Raw genomic sequence first — 25,142 nt, forward strand, 5'->3', positions numbered from 1 at the left:
GCCTCATTATACACTCAATGTATTAGCACGCTAAGTGACACACCACCAGCGCCATGACATTTGGCAATTCCCATGACAACAACCAGAAAAGCCCATGCAAGGACTGAAAAACTCTAACAAGGACTGACTGGTTCCATCACACCAGGAAGGAGGACATGATGGTGGAAGCCTCCCATAAAAGTCCACGAGGCCTGACCCAGGCCAGGACCCTGCCACCCATCTTGGCTGATTGCTCCCCACTTAGCACCTCTTGCCTGCTTGTGCACTTTTCATTTCCCCTTCTGAGCAATAAACCGGCTATTAATGTTTTCCCTCTGCCTCTGCCATGCGAATTCTTTCACAGCCGGCAGCAAGCACCCACACTCTGGTGGGCTTCCTAGTGTAAGGGTCCCTCCATCCGCTAACACCTTCACCCATCTCTCCTCAGGGAGTCCTTGGTCTTTACTGTCCTTGTTCAAAACCAGCCCTCTTCTCCCTGATCTCTACCCTCCCCTCTTTAAGAAGCACGGCAGGTCAAGCAGCTCTCTGCCCAGCTAGAGAGTCTTGGCTGCAGCTACGGAGCGAGTGGTGCCAATCCCTCCTTCCCAGGTGAGGGCAGTAAGCCCCGACCCCTGGCAGGACCAGAGTGGGCAGCAGGCAGGCTCTCCCTGGGAATCTACTATCTTTATTTTGCCTCCATATGTACATCAGTGCCAGAGTCGGTCAGCCAGGGTGGGGGGGGGACCTGTCCCTGTCACTTACTTATTAGCTGCGTGACCTTGAGTGAGTTAACCTTTTTAAGCTTCAGTTTCCAGATATGTGAAATAAGGATAATAATAGAATCTTAAAGTGACTTATGAAGGGGGCTGGATAGCTCAGTGGTAGAGTGTGTGCTCAGCATGCACGAGGTCCTGGGTTCATTCCCTAGTTCTTCCATTAAAAAACAAACAAATAAACCTAATTACCCCCCCAAAAGAAAACTGGCTTATGAAAATTACCTAAGATAAAATATGTAAAATGCTTACAGAGCCTGATACAAAATAACATCAGCTACATTTGTCAGTACCTCAAGGTCCTAATTTTATTTCCAAGAACTCGTAGCTGGAATGCAAACTAAGTCTTTCATGTTCTGATGTGGCCTCTAAGAGATGCTGAAGTGAGGATGGGGGTGGGGGTGCCTGGGCCACCAGTGTAACAAAAATCAGATCACACGTGTTGGGGAGGTGGGGGTCAGCCTTCAGGAGGCTGTGAGATGGGCCCAGGTCGGTTTCCCAGCCTCCGGCACTGTTGACCTTCAGGACTAGGTAATGCAGTTGTTGTGAGGCCTCATTCTGTGCATTTCGAAGCGTTTAGCAGCATCTCTGGCCTCTCCTCACTAGGTGCCACTAGCAGCCTTCTAGTTATCACAACCAAAAATGTCTCTAGACACTGCCACTTGTCCTTTGAGGGGCAAAATTGCTCCTGGTTGAGAACTGCTGGTCTAGGCAGATGGAGAAGGGTGGAAGCCTCTCCACAGGCGCTGGCTGAGCTGAGGTGAGGAGGCAGGAATGAGCATGATCAGAGCGGAGACCACCCTGCCCGGGGCAGGGCTCAGGCAGATCCTCAGGCCTGAGGATAGAGGATGGCCTCAGAAGAGAAACACCCATGTTTTTTCCTAGTGAGGATGTGGCCTGGCTGCCTCAGGAGGCATACCTGCTTAGGTGTGGACCTCTGGATTCCCCGTAACCAGAGCTCAGATATATAACCCTGTCCAAGCCCAGAAGCCCTGGCCAAGAAACTGTGCCCCAGTGATACAGAGTGCTCGCTGACAGGACATTGGGTCAGGTCTTACCTCAGGGCAGAGCATACTGCCTGGGTGTGAATCTCTATCACTCACTGTGTGACCTTGGGTAAATTGCTTAATCTCTCTGTGCCTTAGGATCCTTATCTAGAAAAGAAAAACAATAGAATTTACCTCATAGGGTTGTTAGGAGGACCCAATGACTTAATGTTTGTAAAGTACTTAGAACAGAGCCTAGCATACAGCAAGCTCTAAAGTGCTTGTTAAATAAACTAAAATCTGAAAGAAATGTGCTACCGACCAGAAGATACAGCCCTCTGTAAGTCAGTTTGTCCCTGCTCTGACCACAGGCCCAGCAGTTGTATTTCTGTGGGTCCCTACTCACCTGTACCCGGGGCTGGGGTTGTGACTCCCTGGGGCAGCTCCCCTACTGAGGTGGTTCTTCTCAGGGAAAGTTCCTTTGACCAGAGAGCAAGCTCAGTGCACAGGGCTCAGAACTTCCCACTGACAGCCCCTGGGGATTTCTTTGATGTAAGAGTGTTGGGAGGAAAAATTTTTCCTCTACCCACTTAGGTTCCAGGGGTGGGGGTAGGGGCCAGATTAGCAGGAGAAAAGACAAAGTTTGTGCACACACTGAGTGCAGGAGCACTGTGTAATGAGTAACCCACTGAGTAACCAGAGGTAAAGGTTCGTGCATCAACTTAACAATGGCACCAGCTGCGGTAGGGGATGGGGAGTGAGAACTTCAAAGGATAGAAGGTTCTGAGGAGGCTTGTTTACACAATTTCTTTGGGAATGTCTGTCCTGGTGCCCAAGGTCAGTGCCTCCCTGAATGGAGACCAAGGGGAGGGTGGAGGTGAGGTGATGGCAGCTGATTCTCAATGCTCTGTGCTGGGCAGATGAGAAAAGTTCAGGGGTGAGTACTTCTGCTCTGTTGAAGGGCTATTGTTCCCTCTAAGACAAGGACCTGTGGAGGGAAGGAATGGGGTGAGTGGCTGTGACCTTCAGGGCCCTAACATTTTTGCCTGTCAGAGGAGGCAAAACCCCAGCCAGAAAGCCCCCTAAACACGCAGCAGGAAAAGCTGCTCAGAGTTGCCAAGTGCTTTGTGTTAGTTATTTATAGCTATGTAACAAACGATCCAAAACTTCTTGGCTTAAACAACAAACATTTATTGTCTCTGATGGTATCTAAGAGTCAGGAGCTTGGAAACAGCTTAGCTGAGTGGTTCTCAACATGTTGAATGGGGCTGCTGTCATCTGAAGGCTTAACTGGGTTTGGGGACCCACATCCAAGATGACTCATCTCACAGCTGTTGGCTGGAGGCCTCAGTTCCTCACCACACAGACCTCTGATAGGGTCGCTTGTGTGTCCTGACAACATGGCTTCTGGCTCCTTCCCGAGTGAGCAGCCCAAGACAGAAACTAACGCGGAAGTCTGAATGCCTTTTCCTGAGCCAGCCTCACAAGGCATGTGCGTCACTTCTGCTGTATTCTGTTGGTTGTACAGCTCAATCCTGATGTAACATGGGAGTGTTGCAGAAAAACGTGTTACAGCTCGGTGTTACAGCTCAGTTGTGACAGCAACCTGCATCTGGGCGAGAGACCAAGCAGCTCTCAGAGAGTTGGAGAACTCAGGTTTATTACGCCAGCGGGCCCAGAAGAGCTAACACTCCAAGCTCTGGACCCCATCTGTAGGTTTACACAGGCTTTTATAGGCTGCCAGTTTACACTTTGTAACATCATATGCAAATAAGGTATAACAAAAGTTGACTAATTAGGAACAGGCTTTGTAGAAATGGACCAATCAGGGGGGAGAGAAATAACCACTCAGGAGTGAGGGAAATGGGCCAATCAGGAGTGAGCTCCACTTTCCTAGAAGTCAGCTGGTTTGGAGGCAAAAAGTGAGATAAAGCCGCTGGGCCAGGGAACCAGACGGTGCTGGCAAGAGAGTAGTGGCCCTGCCTGGGGTCCTGCTGGTCTTTTTATGGGGCTTCCCAGCTTCCCACCTCAGGAGGAGACTACACAAGCCATGAAAACCAGGAGGTGGGGCTCACTGGGTACCACTTTAGAGGCCAGCTACCAGTCTTTCAGGTCTCCTTCCCAAAAGAACATTCACCTGGGCCCTGGCCCGTGGCCCAGATGTCCGCCGGGCTCAGTCCCATCCTCGCAAAAGCCACTCACCCTGAAAACCCAGGGCACAGGGTGGGATTTGGTGCCGCTGGCTACTGCCTCGGTCTGCCTCCTCGCTGAACAGAATATCCACTGGGAAGTGGGTTAGTCACCCCCAGGCTGGAGTGAAGGCTAGACCCAAGGCACTGAGTGGGAGAAAACTGGGCTGTGGGCCCCTCCACAAGGTGAGACTGAAATAAAGCCTTCACACCAACAAAACTAAATAAAAACAGAAACAACAACAACAACAAAAACATAACAGTAGGGAAACAGGCAATTCTGAAGGGTTGGTCCAAGATATCAGAGGAGGGACAGATGACGGGGCTGCGGCACTTCCCCAGGCTTTCGGCAGGAGACAGGACATGGCACCCAAAGCTCTTCCTGAGCCCCCGGTCCAGATACGATGAACTGCCGACAGCTCCCCTTTGTGTCCTGCTGTTTCATGCCTCCCAGCCACTGTCCCTTCTCCTCCTGCCAGCAGAAACACCTTCCCCCCATGACTCCCCTTCTCATCACCTCTGTTCTCCCAGACTCAACTCAAGGAGGAGTCTGTCACCAAGAAGCCATCCCTGATGCCTCCTGTCTGATCCAGCTACCTGCCGCTGTGGTCCCGAAGCACCCTCGCTGCCACCCACCCCACCCTCGCCATCCCTGCCATGTTCTACCACACTCACTGTGCACTCCCTACCGGACTTGAATCTCCTGGAGGGCAGGCGACAATGTCACATTCACATGGGATCTGGCACAGTGCCTTGCGCACACTCAGCACTGAATATGTTTGTGAAGAAAGGAGGGAGCAGAAGAAGGAAGGATTCAGGAGACAGCAAGTAACTCATTCCTCTCTGTCCCCTTCATTGTTCAAGAGCAGGGCTTCAAGCAGAGTCAGAGATGTTGGCCAGAACCACCCTCCGCTGCCCTCCACAACCCCAGAAAAACAAGCTGGACAATTCAAGTCTCAATCATATAACACTCACTTTGAGAAAAGCTTTTGGTATTGAAGGTGAAAAAAATGAGGATCGGGGGCTGGAGGAGCACCTGCTCCCAGGATATCCTGACTTTGCTGGAGGAGCTTGAGGCTAATGACAGGTTGAAAACACATGGTGACAATCTCTGTGGGAAAAAGCCTGGTGATCCTGTGGGTTTCCTGAGAGCAGTCAGCAGTGCCGGGAGGAGGCCGAATGTCTGTATTAAAGCAACTCAAGGCCAAGATATGGGGTGACCCCAGCATGAGATCAGTTGGAGAGAATCACGCGGGGCAGAAGGACTGCTCTGCCCTCTCTGGGCACACGTGAGACCTCTGGTTATTCTCAGCCACTCACTCGAGTTCAGTCTCCGCATGCATCAGGTTAATATTTTAAACATTAACTATGTTTTGTTTTGGTTTAGTTTTCTGTTTGCTGAGACCTCACGTGCTCAGAATGAATTAGCCATCCTCCTTGGTCCAAGCGCTCCATCTCGATTATCATGTGCAGGGCTCACTTTTATTTTAAGTTTTGGACTCCCTCATCCCATCCCCAGTCTCATTTTTCTCCTTATCCCTATGATTCTGTGTGTCCTGTCAATCTAATATTTCTGTTTGGCTCTAGGCCCAATATTGGTATGATTTTATGCCTTTTTTTTTTAAATATGCTTAAGTGGTCTTTTGGTAAACGTATCATTCTTCTCTCACTTTTTCCCAGTCAAGATTATGAGATTTTGCGATGGCTCCAAATTAATATAAGTACATATGGACCAGAGCATTCCTTTTATCTGCTAAATGCTACTCATCATTTGCATGTAAGATTTTATGTATCTACTTTCCTATTGATCAACTTCTAGGTGTTTCCAAGACTTCGCCATAACAAACAATTCTCCAGGGACATCGTCGCACATGCTTCTTTGGGGGCCTGGCATCCTGGAGTGCTGGGTAGTAGGATTGGTCCACACTCCATTACCATTTTCAATCTGTTCCCCAGGAAGGTTATACCAGCTGACGTTCCCACAAGACTTTCTGCTCTCCCTCACCTTCGGCTGCACTTAATATCATCCAGCTTTTTACGATTTGCCCATCTGATCTGTGTTGAGACCCATCTCTCCTTCTCAACCCAATTTCCCCTTCCCATCCCAGTTTGCCGCTTCCCCCTCCCAAGCCCCAGGTTGTTCTTTCTCATTCCCCCAGGGAAGAGATGTGATGACTGAAGCATGGGAAGGGTGGAAGAAGGAGAATTCCCTTCTGGCTTGTGAGGTTCAAAATCCCGGGCTCTTGGGGGACCAAAAAGGTTTCAGAGCACAGAAAAAAGATATGGGAGGAAAGTGCCATGAAAAGGCAGGGAAGGCCAGGCACCCACTTTGGCCCCCCCGGCTTGAAGCACAGTGGCTGGGTGGTGAAGGAGGGTGTCAGAAGGAAGGAAAGGACAGCTCCCGGGGATGGCAGACCACACGCGGAGGGCTGAAGCAGGAGCATGGGCACGGGAGGTGGGCTTTGCAGAGACCAGGGAGTGGTGGGGTCTGTGGTTCCCCGGATGGCGCCTTCCTCCACAGCAACCAAGGAGCGCCTGCCCTGCATCATCCTCCTGCCGTGGGAAGTCCTCCAGCACTAGAGACCGGGAGGAAAGGGGCGGACCCCATGTGGCTGGGATGGAAATCAGGAGACCTTGATGGCATGGGAGACTGACCCAGAAGTTCAGGTACAATAAGGAAAACAGAAGAGCTTATGTTTCTTCCTCACTTGTGTTTGTGGACGGCGGTTTTACCCACTACAACAGGAGCCTCAGGGACCCCTGACAGCACGCCTCGGAGCCGAGACATTTGGGGGCAGCGGCTCCCCTCCCTATGGGAGAACTGGATTGAGAAGATGAGGGGCCCCTCAGAGGCCACTCATGATTCTAGAAATCCTCTTTCCCTTCTTTCTGTGTGATAGAAATATCCATCTAACTTTCAGGGTTTTGTCTTTTTAAAAAACATTTGAGTGTACCTTGTAATTTACTAATGGATTTTGTTTTTCAGTCTAAACTGAGGTCTTTGTTTTTAGTAGAAGAATTTTGACTGTATTCATTTACTCTCATGTTGAGTCATTTCCTGGGTTCATATTTTATTTTAATTTTTATATTTCCTTCTCTTTTTTCCATTATGTCTTTTGCTTATTATATCTTGTAAGTTAAAGCATGTGTGGCAAGTCTTTTTTTTTTTTTTTTTTTTTAGCAGTCATGGGCAATTAACTTAAAACAATAAACATTTTCTTTTCTACATTTGGTCCTGACAACAATCAGAACTTTTAACTCTCTTCTATGAGAAAAAAATTTTTTTTTGCTTTTCACTGCCTACCAAATAAAAGCAAAAAGTATTCAAAAGAGTGAAAAAGATTATCATATAATGGGAAAGACATGTTTAATAATAAAATGTTAAGAACACTGATTATATATGACCCTAATATATAGTTACAAAATGCATAAAGCAAAAATGGGCATAAATACAAGAAAATTTCATTTTAGAAAAACAGTTATAGTAAGAGATTTTACTGTCCTATCCTCAGTTAGGCTTGAATTCAGTTGCATAATAACAAATGCAAACATGGCAGCTTATCAAATGGAGTATTTTTCCTAAGTAAGGAGAGGTCTGGCAGGCCTCCAGAGCCAGTGCAGAGGTGGTGGAAGCTATCAAGTGTCCAGGCTCCTCCTAACTTTAGGTTCTGCTACAGTGTGCTGTTCTTGACCTTGAAGGGTGGCAGAATATGACACCCCCAGATATGCCAGGGAGATTCACCCCTCTCTCTTTACCCCCTCTTTGGCTTCTCTGCTGGTTTACTGTTGGACCTGCCTCACCATGCAGGTGACACACATTTCTCCATCTCTATGGCTACGGTCTGTCACACTAGCTCTTCTCTTGACTGCCCCCCTCCCCATTTCAGCAACATACTCCTGGGCTGTTGGAGTGGTGCCCTTCCCAGCTCAGCCTGGAACCAGGGTGCCCCCTGCTTCTGGGATATTCCTCAACTCTTACTTTAGCCCCCTAGCCTGTTCCAGCCCCTGAGAATTAACGGATATCTTGTACTAAGTATAATTTTCAACTGTCCATGGTAACTGCCAATATAGTCTCAAACATCACATGCTAGACCACAAACGTAATCTTAGCTAGTTCAAAAGAACAGAAATGATACGTGCTATGTCCTCTAGCCAAAATAGAATGAGACATAAAGTAACAACCAAAACAAATAAAAATAAACCAACTACGTGGAAATTTAAAAATTCTTACTGAGTCCACAGTTGAATTGGAAAGGAAATTAGGAACAAAAAAGTTTATTCAGAAAACAATGATGGTTCAAATCTGCCACTGTAATCTCTGTGGCATGGAGTCAAAGCAGTACTTTTAGGAAATTTTATGATTTAAAATTTTCTCTTTTTTGGTGGTTGATAAAAAGGGAACATTTTAGAAAGAATTCAACTGACGATCTGAGAAAAGGAATGAGAAGCCAAGCCAGACAAAGGAGGAAGAAGAAAATATGACCAGAATAACAGAAGGAGATAATTTTGAAAGTGAAAAATTATTTCAATCAGGCTCAATAAATAAAACCAAAAGCTAAATATTTGAAAAGTAAAGCCATTTCAATAAAATTTGAGTTGAGAAAGGAGACACCAACCAGTATATAAATATTTTAAAATAAAAATAGAACACAAAGCATTTGCTAATAAGATTTGAACATATGAGTGAAAAGAACAATTTTTTTAATAATTGGAAGTCCAAATTTAACCTAATAAATATTAAACTAATAACTTGGGAAGGGGAAAGAAATTTAGAAAGTTACTCAACTAGAAATGTGTAGAAAATTAGTTTCCCATTGCTGAATAACAAATTACCATGAATCGAGTGGCTTAAAATAACACATATTAATTATCTTACAGTTTCCCTGGTTCAGGAGTCCAGGTATAGGGACCTGGGTTCCCGGCTCAGAGTTTCACAGGTGGCGATCGAGGTGTTGGCTGCACAGTGTTCTCATCTGGTGGCTTGACTGGGGAAAAATCTGTTTCCAAGCTCATTGACTGTTGGCAGAATTCCTTTCCTTGTGGCTGTATGCCTGAGGCCCCAGCTTCTTACTAACTGTTGGCTCTCCTTGCCATGTGACTCTCTCCATAGGCAGTTCACAACATGGCAGTTTGCTTCCTCAAGGCCAACAGGAGAATCTCTTCTATCTATCTATCTATCTATCTATCTATCTATCTATCTATCTATCTATCTATCTATCTACCTATCTCTACATCTGTATCTATATTTATATCTCATATGTAATGAAGGAGTGACATCCCATCACCTCTGCCACAGTATATTAGAAGCAAGTCATAGGTTCCACTTATATTTAATGGGAGGAGATTAATTATACAGGAGTGTTACTCACTGGAGGTTACCTTAGGCTGTGTCCATCACGATGTGGATGAATGCCAAATCCTCCCAAACTTTCCAAGATGAATTACCTACCTTGAAAAATGGAAATCAAAGAATTCTACCCTTCATGACAGGACTGAAGCTCTGAAAGAGGCATGTGCTACAGGCAAAATAAGCCTTTGAGAACAGAATCTTGGGCCCTCACCCTGTGTGCTTTAATATCTCTTGCAACATCCTAATCTATAGTTCAGCTTGTGACTCCAACCTCTGCCCTCCACTTCTCCCTGGGTTCACACCCAGCCCCTGTACTGTCAGTTGTTAGATTTACCTTCTTGGCTTGATAAGCAGCGCCCCGTGCAGTCTTGTCCTCCATGGCTGTCATGTTCTGCTAAGGCCATATGTGCAATGCATACGGCCCTAGGGGTCTAGTGACATGCTAGGCCCTCACCCCCTTGGTCTCCTCTCCTGTCCTATAACCTAACCTGCCTTACCCACTAGGCATTACAAATATTCTGATCTACATGCTGAAGTGCTTGTGATTGATGCTGAAGAAAGGAGCTGTGGGCTACATTTACAAAGTCTTGCTCGGCAAAGTTTCTCTTGGGATGGACTGAACTGGAATTGGAAGGCTCTGGGGCTAACTTTGTTAGTGGTGACAAAGGTCAAATTGAATTTCTTGGTCTGCTTTTGTAGGATGGTCTCAGAGGAGCTGATAAATAGACATGGTCTTCACATAAAGCGTCTCTACTATTCTATGCCTTGGTTCAGAACCTTGAAAAGTGTGGCCTATTGCATCGTTCATTCCAAGATGTAAAAATACATACGGCTTGATCCCCAAATCTAATAAAAGTAATGCACAAACAAAGAGTACTACACTATATAGGCCAGGTAATCACAATGGTGATAAAGCTCCATGCATTCCAACGGAGAAACGTGATTCTTGAGAGGGCTAAAAAAACTTACTCTTTTTTATGTAGAAAGTGCAGATATACAAACAGCACATATACAGATATATAGTGCTGTATCTGTGGAAGTAAAATAGCATGGAGGACGGTTAAGGAAAAAAATGCCAGGGGGAGGGTATAGCTCAGTGGTAGAGTGAATGCTTAGCATGTACGAGGTCCTGGGTTCAATCCCCAGTACCTCTGATGCAGGAAAACAGATGTGGGGCACGAGGAGGGCTGTGTCCCAGGTCTGGGTTGAACCCCTGGGACATGCCCCACCAAACGTGGGTCCTTGGCTTCACGAAGAAAAGAATTCAAGTGTGAGCCACAGTTGAATGAAGGTAGATTTAGTCAAAGAGAGATACATTGCAAGGCAAGAGAAAGGCCATGAGGTGTGGGGGTTGGGTGCTCAGATTAAAAGTAGGTACACATTCCATAGACAGAGTGCGGGCCATCTCCAAGTGGGAGAGAGCGCGCAAAGGGCAGACACGAGGCACCGTGTTGCTGGTTTTTATGGGCTTGGTGGCTTCATATGCTAATAAGTGGAAGGACCAGCCTAAGGGGAAAGGGGTTTGGATTCCCAGGAAGTTGGCCATTTCCCTCTTTGACCTTTAGTGGCTAGCCTTGGGACTGCCATGGTGCCTGTGGGCGTGTTATTCACCATGTTAATATATTATAGTGGGCATATAATGAAGCTCAAGATCTACTAGAAGTTAAATCTCTCATCATCCTGAGCCTCAGGGCCTACTGGGGGTTGAATCTTTCACCATTTTGATGTTAATTGCTGTAACATTCCTTGAATGGCTGTGCCTTGTCCCCTTCCTGTCTCACCTCCATTAAAAAAATAAATAAACAAACCTAATTACCCCTCCAAAAACTGTCTAAAAGAAAAAGGAAAAATAAACTCTTTAAAAAAAAGAAGAAAAACTGCTAAAAATTCTCAATAGGGGGACAATGGTGAGAAAAATGTTAAGAAACACTGATGTAGGGAATCTTCACTTGCAGATCAAAGTCACCCACAAGTCTCACATTAAAATACACATACATTTCAGGAATGTTTATGGCTGCAGAGGCTTCACCCCAAGAATGATTGAGAAGTTTAACACAAAGGCAACTATTATCAATAATAGCAGTAAAGTACCACCCACATCACTGGATTAAATAATGAAAATGTGACAGTTTCAACAGATGCTGAAATAGCATTAGATGAAATTCAATACTCACTTCTCATTTTGAAAAAGTGGAATAGAAATATATTACAATAGCATAAAACAGAGCTATTTAAAACAGAGCTGAGTCATTTTTTGGTTTTTTGGGTTTTTTTGAAGTACAGTTGATTTACAGTGTTGTGTTAGTTTCCAGTGTACAGCATACTGATTCAGTTATACATATGTATATGTTCTTTTTCATTCTAGGTTATTACAAGATATTGAATGTAGTTCCCTGTGCTATACAGTAGGTCCTTGTTATTTACCTGTTTTATATATAGCAGTGTGTATCTGCTAATCCCCAATTCCTAATTTACCCCTTCCCCCATCTTTAATGCAAAGCAGAGCATTGTTAATTAAAAACAGGAACAAAACAGGAAGCTCTGTGAGTCCCACCTTCACCCCAGCCACCTAAAATGATTCAGTGGCCACTGTAGCCGTGCAGAGGCTTCATGTGAATTAATAAAACAGTTGAGTAAAGTGGTTGAATATAAGATGCAGTATATATTCAAAACACAACATAATTCCTTTGAACTGATTAGAAATTTTAATTAAAAAATAAGGTCTTATTCCCATTGGTAACAAAAAAGAACATACTGAATAAGAATTTCAGTCATATTCAATATGATCTAATGTAGTTTTCAAAAAGCATGTATGTTTCATGTGTTTATATGAATGTAAACGAACAGAAAGTCTGAGACAAGGGCTTTTCCTAAGAGAGAAGAGGGTGGAGAGAGTAAGGAGGGGCTTGTCTGCTTCCTCGGAATTTCTTCCAATGATAATATATTAACCCAGAACTTTTATAATTTTTAAAACTCTACAAAACAGCATATGTGACCTCATTTTGTCAACTTACACACACACACACACACACACACACACATATATATATATATATATATATATATATATATATATATGGATACTTAGAAAATGTCTCAATAGATACCACACAAACTTAATAACAGTTATGCAGCAATGGTAGGATTTTGGGTGATTTTCACTGTGATTTTTCTTTTTAGTATTGTTTAATGCTTTACAATGAGCATGTGCTATTTTTATAATAAAGAGTAATAAGGATATCTTCATTTTGAAAAGAAACAAACAGAATCTAAGGAGTGCTATTCATGACATAAGCAAGGACACTTTTAAAACTAGGAAGAAGAATATAAACAAATGAAAAAATAGATCATGTTCCTATTTATAATTTATAGTATATTTACACATAAATATAATACAGATAAACCTTCCCAAGCTATAAATAGATTATAATACCCATTAGCATTTCAAAACAAGGAATTTCCTGTTAAAATATTTATTCCACTCTCCTTTTATGAAACCCACTGCACATAGTAAAAGAAATTAAAAATAGAGGGAGTGAGTCCTCTGTTTTCAATGAGACAAGAAAGGACCAAACTTTTCAAGGAGAAATCATGAGTGAACCTGCTGGCTACTGGGGAATCAGAACCGGAACAGGAAAGCGAGATGCCAGGTACCTCCCTGGACCCATGGTAGGACACAGATCTTTCCAAAGGTCCGTGGTGGAAGGCTGGCTGATGACACCTTTATTCCATCTATGTGCTGTGGCGGCACAGGCTGCTCCAGAGACAAGGAACATCCTGTATAGAGTGGGATCCAGGCCGCAGAGTAGGGCAGGGGAGGTAGGGCTGCAGGAACCACCTTGCTGACCTCGCCTCCAGAGAGGGAGACACATGGCAGTGAGTGATGCATGGGATAGTGCAAGGGACGGAGGAAGTGGAGGCAGGGACCACCAGATTGTACCACAGGAAGCCTGAGTCTTAAGTCACATAGATTTCCAGAACAGCAAAAACTGAGAGGAGATGGGGACCCCAAGGAAAAGGAAATAAAACTGAAACAGTGTTTGAGACAATAAAGCCTGTTAAAGTTAAAGGATCCTAGGTGCCCGCCAATGCCCCCACCAACTTCCCTATTTGTCATACTGTCATTCAGCCAGTAGTGGCCCTCATTCAACGATAAGTAATAATCAGAAAGAAACCATAATGGGATTTACGCATAGAAATTGTAAAGAAATGGAATATACACAAAGGCTGCTTAAAAAATAAACATCACAAGAGGAATTGCCCAAGGAAACAGAAAAGATGTTCAGATAAACTCTATATTCTCAAAGAAATTTCAGACAACACTATCTTTCTAGAAAAAGGCCCCAGAGAAAAGACTTAAGAATTCAAATAAGTGATTTTAAAAATGGGAGAATATGATAAAAAGCAGGTTAGAAGATTCAGGATAGAAATGGAAGAGTAAACCATGATGGAGATGGAATCTACACTAAATGCAGCAGAAAACAGGAAACAAATAACTGTGGTCAGAACCATAGTGGAAAGACTCTGGGAAATCACATGAAATGAACAACAACAACAAAACCAAGATTTCTTCACTATTCTAGAGAAACTTGGTTTTGTTACAGACGACCAATAGGGATCCTTGATAGTTTGGAAGGAAAATACACATTTCTGAAGAAGAATAAAAGGAATGAAATAGAAATTATTTTCAAAAATAAAACAGAACCTTCTTGAAATAAAGATGACTTGAAACCACAAATCAAAAGGGCATAGAGAATAAGCTACAAGGATGTATTGTACAACACAGAGAAAACAGCCAATGTTTTATAAAAGCTATAGAGTACAAAGCTTTAAAAATTATGAATCACTGTATTGTACACCTGTAAATTATATAATATTGTACATCAACTATGCTTCAATTTTTTTTTAAAGAGGGCACATATACTCCAAGAAAAATTGATATAGACTCTTCAACATCAGGATATAGCCTACTGAAGTTATAAAACATCAAGAATAAAGAAAAGCTCTCATGGATGGTCAGGTAGTAAACCATACAAAGAGGGGGAGGGTATAGCTCAGTGGTAGAGCATGTGCTTAGCAGGCATAAGGTCCTGGGTTCAATCCCCAGTAACTCTATTAAAATAAGTAAGCAAATAAACCTAATCCTTCTCCCTAACTACCTCCCCCAAAACAAAAACAAAAAAAGCAAAAAGAGAGAGAAAAATCAGGTTTCTTCAGGCTTCCTCACAATGCCAAAAGACAGAGGACCAAGGTCTAAAAAGGTCTGAATGAAAGAAAATGTGATTCAAGGATGTGTATGCACCATCTTATCAAAGCAACAGACAGGTGTTCTCAGGCATGCAAAACCTTAGGTAATAAAGCGCCAGGAACCTTCTTGGAAAACAACTTCTGAATGTAATCTATCCAACCAAGAAAAGAGACAAAACAAATTCTACAGTAGAAAACCTAGGTGTATTCACTTCCCAGAGCTGCCTTAACAAAGTACCAGAAACTGGATGGCTTAGACCAATACTGTCTCACAGTTCTGGAGTCCAGAATTCTGAAATCAAGGTGCCAGCAGGGCCATGTTCCCTCTGAAGGAGTCAAGGAAGGATCCCTCCTTGCTTCTTACAGCTTCTCGTTAGCCCCAGACATTCTTTGGTTTGTGGAAGCACAACTCCAGTCTTCCCATGGTGTTCTCCCTATGTCTCTTTATACGGTCTTCCCTCTGTGCACGTCTGTGTCCAGGTCTCCCCTTTTACAAGGACACCAGTCATACTGGATTAGGGCCCACTCTAATGACCTCATTTTAACTTGATCACTCCTGCAAACATTCTATTTTCAAATAAGGTCACATACCAAGGTACTGGGAATTAGGACTCCAACATACCTTTTTGGGGAGTTTACAGTTGAACCCATAACAGTGGGGTGACATGGAGGGGTGAGCACTGAACAAAAATGAAACAATAGCAAGAAGTATGGTTAGTGAACAAAATGAAATGAGGTAAACAATGGAATATAATAAAAATCAAAAGACAGAACTGGGCAACTGGAGAAAGTATAAGTGTGGGTAATTCCTCATCATTCATAGCAGAAAGTCATTAGATACTAGTCAAAATTGAAAAAAAAAATTTTTAAAGCATAGCAAATTCAGTCTTTTAGTGTTTTTCATTCTTTTTTAATTCTAAAAGTATCTTTTAAGAACTTGTGGCGAAGAAACAACCAATTTAGTCATTTCTAAGTTTTGCTTCAATTTTTCTAACATTAAAATCAAGTAAAACAATATTAAAATTGTTTCATTTAAAATGGTGTGCAGAGTATAATCTTAGTTTTATAAAATTCTTTAAGCCATTCTATTTATCCATATACCTACAGGGTGTCTAATGATGTTTTATAAATGTTGGGAATGATTGTCTGGGGCAGTAGGATTCATAGTGAGTGAGTTTTTTAACTTTTCTTTTTTTGTTGTACTTTTGTTTGTTTTTTGGTTCTTAGTAGTTTTTAATATGTTGTACTTTTCTATATTGTTGACATTTTATTATATATATATATATATATATATATATATATATATATATATTTTACTTTATTACATTTTTGTTTGTTTAGGTTTTGGAGGGGGTAATTTGATTTGTTAATTTTTTTAAATGGAAGCACTGGGGATTGAACCCAGGACCTTGTGCATGCAAAGCACACACTCCACCACTGAGCTATACCCTCCTCCTATCAAACATAAGCTATTTTAAACAAAAGCAATAAAATCATTGTTTCACATTATTTTCCCAAAAGCTTTCTTTGTAGGAGTGGGACTCAACTTCAGGTCCTAGGAGGTGGTGAGTCCAGGAGGCAGAAGATGGAATCTGAGGGCACTGTGGCAGCCGACACAAGGTGTCTGGGCTGTTAGGAGGCCCTTTCCCAACTGGGGGCCCCGTTTCACAGCCATCATAGCAGAAAACTCCTCAACAGCCAATGCCACCACATGTATGAAGGACTTTCCACAGTCAGACCCAGTCCCCAAAGAAGTCATATGGCTATAAGTGCAGCAAAATGAGTCAGGGCTGCCTTCTAATTTTTGAGTTACTCCAACATTTGCTTTATTATGACATCAGTGAAGCCAGTGTTCCCAGAAATCAACCTAGAGGCTGGCTCTGTTCTTCCGGACCCCCAAGCAAGAGAGCTGCCTGTGTCACTGTCCTGCGCGTACAGCTGTGTGACCGAGTTCCCCACTCAATCCTCCAAGCTGGGCTTTTTCAACAGGAAGGGCATCTGGGCGCCTAACAGTCATCATCATTTTCATATTTTATTGTTCCTCTTCTTCTATCTGGTTGTCACCAAATGTTCAACAGGAAATTTATCTCTTTTTTTTTTAACATTTTTTATTGAGTAATAGTCATTTTACAATGTTGTGTCAAATTCCAGTGTAGAGCACAATTTTTCAGTTATACATGAGCATACATATATTCATTGTCACATTTTTTTTCGCTGTGAGCTACCACAAGATCTTGTATATATTTCCCTGTGCTATACAGTATAATCTTGTTTATCTATTCTACATTTTGAAATCCCAGTCTGTCCCTTCCCACCCCCCTCAACAGGAAATTTATCTTTTATTACTTCTCTTCCTGTATTTGAGTGGGGGTAGTGGAGGTTTCTGTGGATACAGCACACAGTCAGCTGTGTGGGGCTGAGCCCAACACAAAAAAGCTGTGGGCTTTCAGCATTTCTTCTGGGGAGTTGGTGCTGGCCTTCACAGTCCATCTTTCTGGCCCACAGAATGTCACAGGTGTCCCGGCAGGAGACACCAGCTCAGCTGCAGTGGGCGCAGGGACAAGCAGGGAGTGGCGACAGGGAAGTCTGCAGTGGGAACGGGGTCCTGGCCAGGGGCCAGTGCTTCCTGTGGGGCCTGAGGCCCTAGGAATGTTATCTAAACCTGAATGCAGGCCAGGAGTGTGGCCAGAAGAACTGCATACTGGGCTGGGCCAAAGGGTTGGGGATCACGTGCAGCCGGTGTCTCCAAGGGACAGAATCACTAGACAAGTTGTCACAGTAACACAGTCATAGATGTGGGGGGCAGGACTTCGGTGAACGCTGGGCACAGAGAAACACGGCAGAGGTCTGAGGGCAGCCTCTGCCAGTGGCCTGGGGAAACTTCTTGGAAAATGTCTGTACTCACTTTTTTAAAACCAGAAAGATGACAAAATTATTTGTTAAAATACACAGGAAATCAATTTCATTGAAATAAAATAATACTACAAGTCCTATGTTCTCTATGTTCTGAATCTAAGTCCTAGAATGGTCTGTGGCAATTTGTCTGTCTCCTCTTTGCTTTATAGATACATCTAAGACGTGCTAATTGTTCAGAGAGGCTGAGTGTCTCAGAGGTTACTTCATTCTGACAAGGTAGCAGAGACCACCTTATCTCTTGCTCTGACCTTTGGATTATTTCCAGCTCCCTCATCACCTCTTACCCTTTGATTCCTGGTCAGCTTTTGTGTGTCTCTGTGCCTGGCAAGGCTCTTTCTTCTGATGGTCCTAATTTGGGCTTTGGCTCATTTAGCTGCATCTTTTCCAAGCAAAATTTACATCTCTAGAGAGCTCCATCAGTTTTTAAAACTAAGGTTTTATTCATTCAGTGAAAGTAGATTATGGAAACAACCTAAATATCCATCAATAGATGACTGGATAAAGAAGCTGTAGTATGTTTATACAATGAAATACTACTCAGTCATAAAAAAGAATAAAATAATGCCATTTGCAGCAACATGGATGGACCTGGACATTATCATTCTAAAGTAAAGCCAGAAAGAGAAAGAAAAATACCATATGATATCACTCATATGTGGACTCTAAAAAGAGAAAAAAGACACTAATGAACTTAACTACAAAACAGAAACAGACTCACACACGTAGTAAACAAACCAACCTATGGTTACCAGGGGGGAAGGGGATGGGAAGGGATAAATTGGGAGTTCAAGATTTACAAATATTAACTACTATGTATAAAATAAACAACGAGTTTCTTCTGGGAACTATATTCAATTACTTGTAGTAACCTATAATGAAAAAGAATATGAAAAGGAATATATGTATGTGTATGTGTGACTGAAACATTATACTATATACCAGAAATTGATACATGGTAAAATATTCTTCAATTTAAAAAAAATTCCTTATTAGAAATAAATGGAATTCCTTTTCAAAAAGAGAAAGAAAGAAAGAAAGTAAATTATGAACATGGTCCTTTCACTGCAGCCTCCCAACTGCCTCTTACACATCTGCCCACAATTAAGGGCTGGCAGAAGTCTCTGCCTTATCTGGTTTCAAGCCTTGGGTGACTCTGTTCAGCCATTTTTATGTGAGCACTTCTTCAGCCCCTTCACTTCTCAGGCTGCTCGAATTGACTTCTGCCTCCTCTGCTCTACTAAGTGCTCTTTCCAAGACCACCAGTGAGCCCCTACTCACGCTAAATACCATCAACGTGCTTCCCCCCACTTCCCCAATCCATCTGCTCACGTGGGAAACTACTCTTCTCTCTTTAAACTCCCTTGGCTGTTGATTTCTCACACCCTTCTCTCGGCCAGTTCTTCCTCCAGGTTCTCCAACCATTCCTCCCACTCTTGAATGGGCTTTTTCCTCCCCTACCAGTGAGCTTTCAGGGTGTGGTACTCAGAAAGCAAGCAAGCTCGTTTATCCTCATGTTTTAACTACCCAATGTCTCCCCTCCCAGACCTCTCCAGAGTCCCCATTCCATATGTCCAACCCCTATATAATTTGCCCCAAATTAACACACCCAGGTGCTTCCAGGCTCTAGCTCTCTTCTGGTTACATTTCCTACATTGCACTGTATTACATTTTGCACCCCAGGGAAATGTGCTCATGAACAGAAGTGAAAAACAATCTGGGTCCCTAAAGCAGAAGTGAGTCTGAGAGCAGTAATTCCTGTTTGATCAGAAATCATGGTCTCAAGGGATTTAGCAGATACTGACCTCAGAGGGGAAGTTCAATGGCTCTTCTTCCTGTCTTGATGCCCCCTATAAAGTCTTGATCTCCCGAGGTAGAAAACGGAGAGCACTAACTGCTTCTTCCTTGCACAAGTAATGTCAGCCTGGAGAGGGACCTATGTAAAAACAGGGATGGGGGCGCTCGAGTGGATGTTCAGTGAGCTCCGTAAGAGCTCCCCCAAAGAGCCAATTATGTCCTAAGAATGCAAACCATGCTAACTCATTTAGCTCAGAACCCTGGAGCTTTAATCTTTCAAGAACATACTTCCTTCCTGTATTTCTAGTAATTACTGTTTCTGACTTTTCTGGAAATCCTGTCAGTCACCCTGACTCTCTCTTCCAAAAGAATTGATTCACAAAAATAGAACCATGAGAATAGTTAGTTTGACCCTTTTGCTCTCTGAAATGTGCAGGGTGGAAAGAGCCTGGGGGAATCAGCTGGGGGCCAGGAGAGTTCTTTAACTGATTCTTCCATCTCAAGGAAAAATAAATCAAGGGAAAGAAAAAAAATGCTTAAAACTAGTCATCCACAGGAAAAGGTTTTGGTGGGAAAGAATTTCCATTTGGACTAGAATTTAAATCTAGGATTTAACGAGTTTTTAACCTGTGATCCATGAATGGGCTTTATCAGAATATATAAACCTCCAGAAACAGTGAGCTACTACTTTTATGTCTGTGCATTTTCCTGAGAAGTTCTATAGCTTTTATCAGATTATCAGAGGGGTCCCTGATAACCTCCCCAAAGGGTAAGAACTACTCATTTGGAGGTTAACTTAGTTGTATTGGTTACCTATTGCTGTGTAACAAATTACCCCAAAACTTAGCAGTGTAATAAAGCTAACATTTATTATCTCACAGTTTGGATGGGTAAGGAAATGAGGAGTGGTTTAGGCAAGTGACTTGGCTCATGGTCTCTTGTGACATTGTAGTCAAGAAGTCAGCTGGGGTTGTTGTCATCTACAGGCTTGATCAAGGCTGAAGAATCTGCTTCCAAGTTGGTTTGTCTACCCGGACATTGACAGGAGGCCTCTATTCCTTGCCACATGGACCTCTCCATTGAGCTGTTTGAGTGTCTTCACAACATGGCAGCTGTCTTCCCCTAAAGTGAGTGGCCAGTAGGGAGAGCAAAGAAGCCACAATGCCTTTTCCAACTTAGTCTCAGGAGTGATACATTATCACTACTGCCACAGGCTATCCCATAAGCAAGCCAGCCCACACTCCAGGGGAGATAATTAGTCTCCCCTAATTGAAGGGAGGAGTATCGAAGAATTTGTGAATATATGTTTAAACTACCAAACTAGTAAAGAGGCCCTTCTTTATAGCTATGATGAGAAGCAAATTTCTCTCCCCCTGTACAACACTCCCCCTTCTTCCACGAGATCATTTTGCAACAGCTGGGACTCCCCTACTCCCCACCCCCACCATGTAGAGCTCCCCCATGACCTTGGACAAATGACTAAACTTCACTGTATTGCAATTTTTCCATTGGCTACTGGGGATAGTAATAGCACCTACTTCATAGGATAGTTCTGAGACAGGAGGGAAGGGGGCAGGCCACAGCCATTCAAGAAATGACAGCCATTAACACCAAAATGTGGAAGATTCAACCCCCAGTTGGCCCTGAGGCTCAAGATGGTGGGAGATTTGACTTCTAGTAGACTTTGAGCTTCATTGTACATTCACTGTAATATATCAATATGGTAAATTATACTCCCACAGATGCCATGACAGCACCAAGGTTGACCATAAAAGGTCAAAGAGTGGGCAGTGGCCCAGTTCCTGGGAATCCCAGCCCCTTCCCCAGGGTAGTTGAAATGGTCCTCCCACTTGGTGGCAACACCGTGCCTTGTGGCCACCTCTCTGGCTCCCTTGTCTTCAGAGACGGCCAGTACTCTGTGGTGTGTGTATCTACTTTTACTTTAACCTGAGCACCCAACCCCCACACCTCGTGGCCTTTCTCTCACCTTTTGAAACAGCCTACACTGTATGTAGTGTGTATCTATCTAAATAAATCTACCTTTACTCAACCGTGGCTTACTCTTGAATTCTTTCCTGTGTGAAGCCAAGGACCCACACTTGGTGGAGCACATCCCAAGGGCTCAGCTGAGACCTGGGACAGTGCCCTCCTCATGCCCCACATTTATTTTTTCTGCATCTCTATGATGCTTAAGTGAAATGCTGAACTAATAAGTGTTTTAAAATGTTAGCTAGAATAATCAGGACCCCACCCCCAGTCTAGAGCTTTCCATTTCCATTACATGGAATTGTACATATGGATTGTCAATCTTCTAGATGGGGTAAGGAGTGATTGTCTATTATTTTTGTTTATGTTTGAGGGAGAGATAATATTTACTTATTTTATTTATTTATTATCACTATTACTTTTTATTTAATGGAGGTACTGGGGATTGAACCCATGACACTACACATGCTAAGCATGAGCTCTACCACTGAGCTATACCCTTCCCCCGGAGTGATTATCCATTGAGAATTTATTTGTGGAGCAGGTGCTATAATGCAGGGAGGAACAAAAGAAGCTAAAAATAGACCCTGTCCTTGTTAGGTCTAAAATGTAGTTGCGGGGAAAAGATGTCTATACATGTAACAGAGCAATGCTTTGGAAATCCAGTGACACTCATCTCTGCTGAGAACAGGGGAGAGTCTATGCCTTGAGTGTAATTTTGAAGGTTAAGACTCAGGCCAAGGAGTGCGAATGAAAATTTAAGGAGAGATGGAGGCTGAAGTGTGAAAGGAGACCTCAGACAGCTTTATAGGGACTGCAGCAGGAAAAACAAAAGGGAATAGAGAAAGATTTACGAAGTCAAGATTTCACAGGGAAAGGAATGGACTTTAAGAAAAAGGAAAACTGCAGGAGTTTTTCCAAGCGAAGAACTGGTTTGCACTGTGGTCAGCCCTGAAGCTGCATCCTACTTATCAATTTATGGAAACAGAAAGATACCCTGTTAACCTTTCAAGGGCAAGGAACATGTCTATAGGCTTCTGTAATCTAACACAGTGTCGCCTGGAGGATACTTTAAAAAACATATAATACTGAAAAACCTCTTCTGGGACTAATTCAGATTTCAGGTTAAAATGTTTGCTGGCAAGCATTCCACAGAGCTGGTTCTTTACAACCTAGCTTTTCTGCTAGTTTTCTATTGTGGGAGGGGCCAGACTTACTGGAGCTGCTTGATTCTCCAGGGCAGGCAAACTGGGGTTCTCAGACTTCACAGGCACCCTCCAAGGCTGGGGAGGGAAGAGAAGAAAGTCTCCAGTTTGATCCCAAAGGCCTGTCTGCAGCAGGGAGGGCTCAGGAAGCTAGGATGAGAGCCTTCAGTTACCACCTCTCATCTCTGAGGTCTGGCTCCTGTTTTCTGGGTGCTGGGAACTAGTTAATTTTAGTGTACAAGTAGCCCAAGACATCTTGAAGTGGGTGAGAGTCAGCTGTTCACTCACTACTGAAGGAAAATTAATAAAATGGCTGCACTTAGGCTAACAGACTGCTTATTCTTATGCTTGCCCTTAAAATGGTCAACTGACCTGACTGACCAGCTGCTACTCACAGCTCCAGGCCTGTTGTTAAAATAAAGCTATTAATTCTACTGTTTCTGCTTTATTCCAGTAATCAAAAGTGATAATCATACTTGGTTTCTGAGTTGTTCTCCAGGGAGAAGGTCACAGAACCGTAACCTTACAAAGTAGGCTAAATACCAAGAAGACCATGCCTTGAGTGTTAAATAAAGAGGTAGAAAAAAGTGACAACCACTAGCCTCTATAGAATTGGTCTTATGGAGGCATCATGACAACACTGTAAGTCTTATGAATCTGTTGATTGTTTATTGTTTGAGTTATGGCTATATAATCACCCCACCCCATCCCCAAGGTGGGCAGTTTTGAAGGCACTAGCCAGCTCTAAGTCCCCTTTGCCCAGCAAAGTAATAAAGCTCCTCTTTTCTTCTAAGCTCTAAGACCCTGTCTCTGAGTTATTTGGCTCATCAGGGATGGGGGCCAATATTTCAGCAACACTACCTCAATATTGAGTCATAATGAAAGCTAAGTCTCAGACCAAAATGGACCCCCTATATAGACATTTTTTAAACAAACATTCATTAGCAATTAGGCACAGAACATTTCATGCAACCTGCCCAGTAGGTTCCATGAAGTCCCAGCTCTTGTCCTTTTAAATGATCCAACCACTACCTGGCGTGAACAGTCCATGGAAGGCAGAACCAATATTTTAGAGGCAGGATTTCATCATCCTTGCGGTATCAGCATCAGACTATCAGAACCGTCCGAAAGCTATGTCTGGAAACAAGAGTGGCTCAGGGGCAAGTGTCCTCACAGGTTCATGCTAAAGGTCTTGCTCGGCTCTTATGCTCTTTCCAGGCAAACATGAGGAGTGCCCCTAAAATATTTTAGCCTTTTCACATACCTTGACTATCTTTAACTTTGTCAGTGAGAGCCCTTTTCTATCATTCCTCATGCTAATTACCAAGCCACAAATTCCATCACATAAAGTCCTTTTAGGGTATTCATTGTGCTGATTAGCAATGTCTGCTGTGAATAAAAATACAGATTACTCAAGCACTTGCAGGGGCCACCTCGGCAGATGGCCTTTCTGATACAAAGTTATTCAAAGACCCTCAAACTGAAGCTTAATCTAACTAGCAAGTACACAGTACTACACCATCAATGCCGCAGTATTTTCAAGTAAATTACAAACATCAAGACACTTGCTTTGGCCTGGGAGGGAAAAAATAATCATTTTCATAAGGTTCAATGGAAAGCTAGTCAGTACCAGGACCATCAGTCCCAGGTTCTGTGACTATTTCATCAGTTGTAACTTCTGTCTGGAAAGAAAATGATTAACATGAGATACGATTGAAGTCTGTGAGATTGTACTGGGTACTCCAAACTCCTACGCATTGTAATACAGGGAGATACTTGTTACTTGAAAGAGCTGATTTTAGTGTAAGTAGAAGGAAATGTCATTTCATATGATTCTGATGGAACTGGTTATTCCCAAAGGTAGTTCAGGATGTAAACAAATCATTTATTCTGGGCTAAATCAAAGGTCAGAAAGTTACAGCCCACAATATTTTATTGGGTCTGAGCAATATTGTAAAAGTACTGAATTTGATAGCTAGTTTATAAAAATCAGTTGCCATTCTCATAAAAGTCTCGATTTCCAGCTTTTTTGGGGGGTATGGATTAGTTTTGTTTATTTATTTATTTAAAATTTTTAAAATGGAGGTGCTGGGGATTGAACCCACGACCTTGCACATGCTAAGCATGCACTCTACCACTGAGCTATATCCTCCCCACCCCCATTTCCAGCCTTTCTTGGAAAAAAAAAGGTCTGGTAACCCTTGGTCTGCATTCTCTGCTGGAATCAAGGATCCATGTAACAGGCGTTTCCTCTCCAGGTTGCGACAGTCCTCACTGTGCCCTAACATCTCCCAACACTGAGGCCCAACGCCAGCTGCCACTTACACTCTCACCTGCACTGCCAGATTCCTTACAGCAGAGTTAAGAGAAATGTGAATTATTTCTTGTGCCTTGAGCAGCACTTTAGCATCATAGTTTAGAGTCCAGGCCCTGGAGGTAGACAGCTCTAGGGCTCTTCTGATTCCTGGTTCTTTCATTTTTGTAGTTAAGTGACTTTGGGCAATTGCTTAACCTCTCTAAACAGAGATTTCCTTATCAGTAAACTGAGACAGATACTGGAATCTACTTCATAGGGTTGTTGTGAGGATTAATACTCTCAGGGCGGCCTCAGGTAAGTGTCTCTGAGAGCAACACAGACCACCCAGCCCACCCAGCCCTCTTTCATCTTTTATGTCTCCCACCTGGCCCTCTGCAGTCACTGAGTTCCAGATCTCTGG

The 25,142-nt window shown here is 43.2% G+C and overlaps 1 non-coding gene across 1 annotated transcript; it reads right to left on the reverse strand.

The window, feature by feature from the left end:
- Positions 1–15,904: 15,904 nt before the first annotated feature.
- TRNAA-UGC (transfer RNA alanine (anticodon UGC)) lies at positions 15,905–15,977 on the reverse strand. Its single transcript has one exon. It is a non-coding gene; the product is annotated as a tRNA-Ala (tRNA).
- Between the last annotated feature and the right edge of the window lie 9,165 nt (positions 15,978–25,142).

Source organism: Vicugna pacos, chromosome 15, assembly GCF_048564905.1.
Source record: "Vicugna pacos chromosome 15, VicPac4, whole genome shotgun sequence".
NCBI classification, from domain to species: domain Eukaryota; kingdom Metazoa; phylum Chordata; class Mammalia; order Artiodactyla; family Camelidae; genus Vicugna; species Vicugna pacos.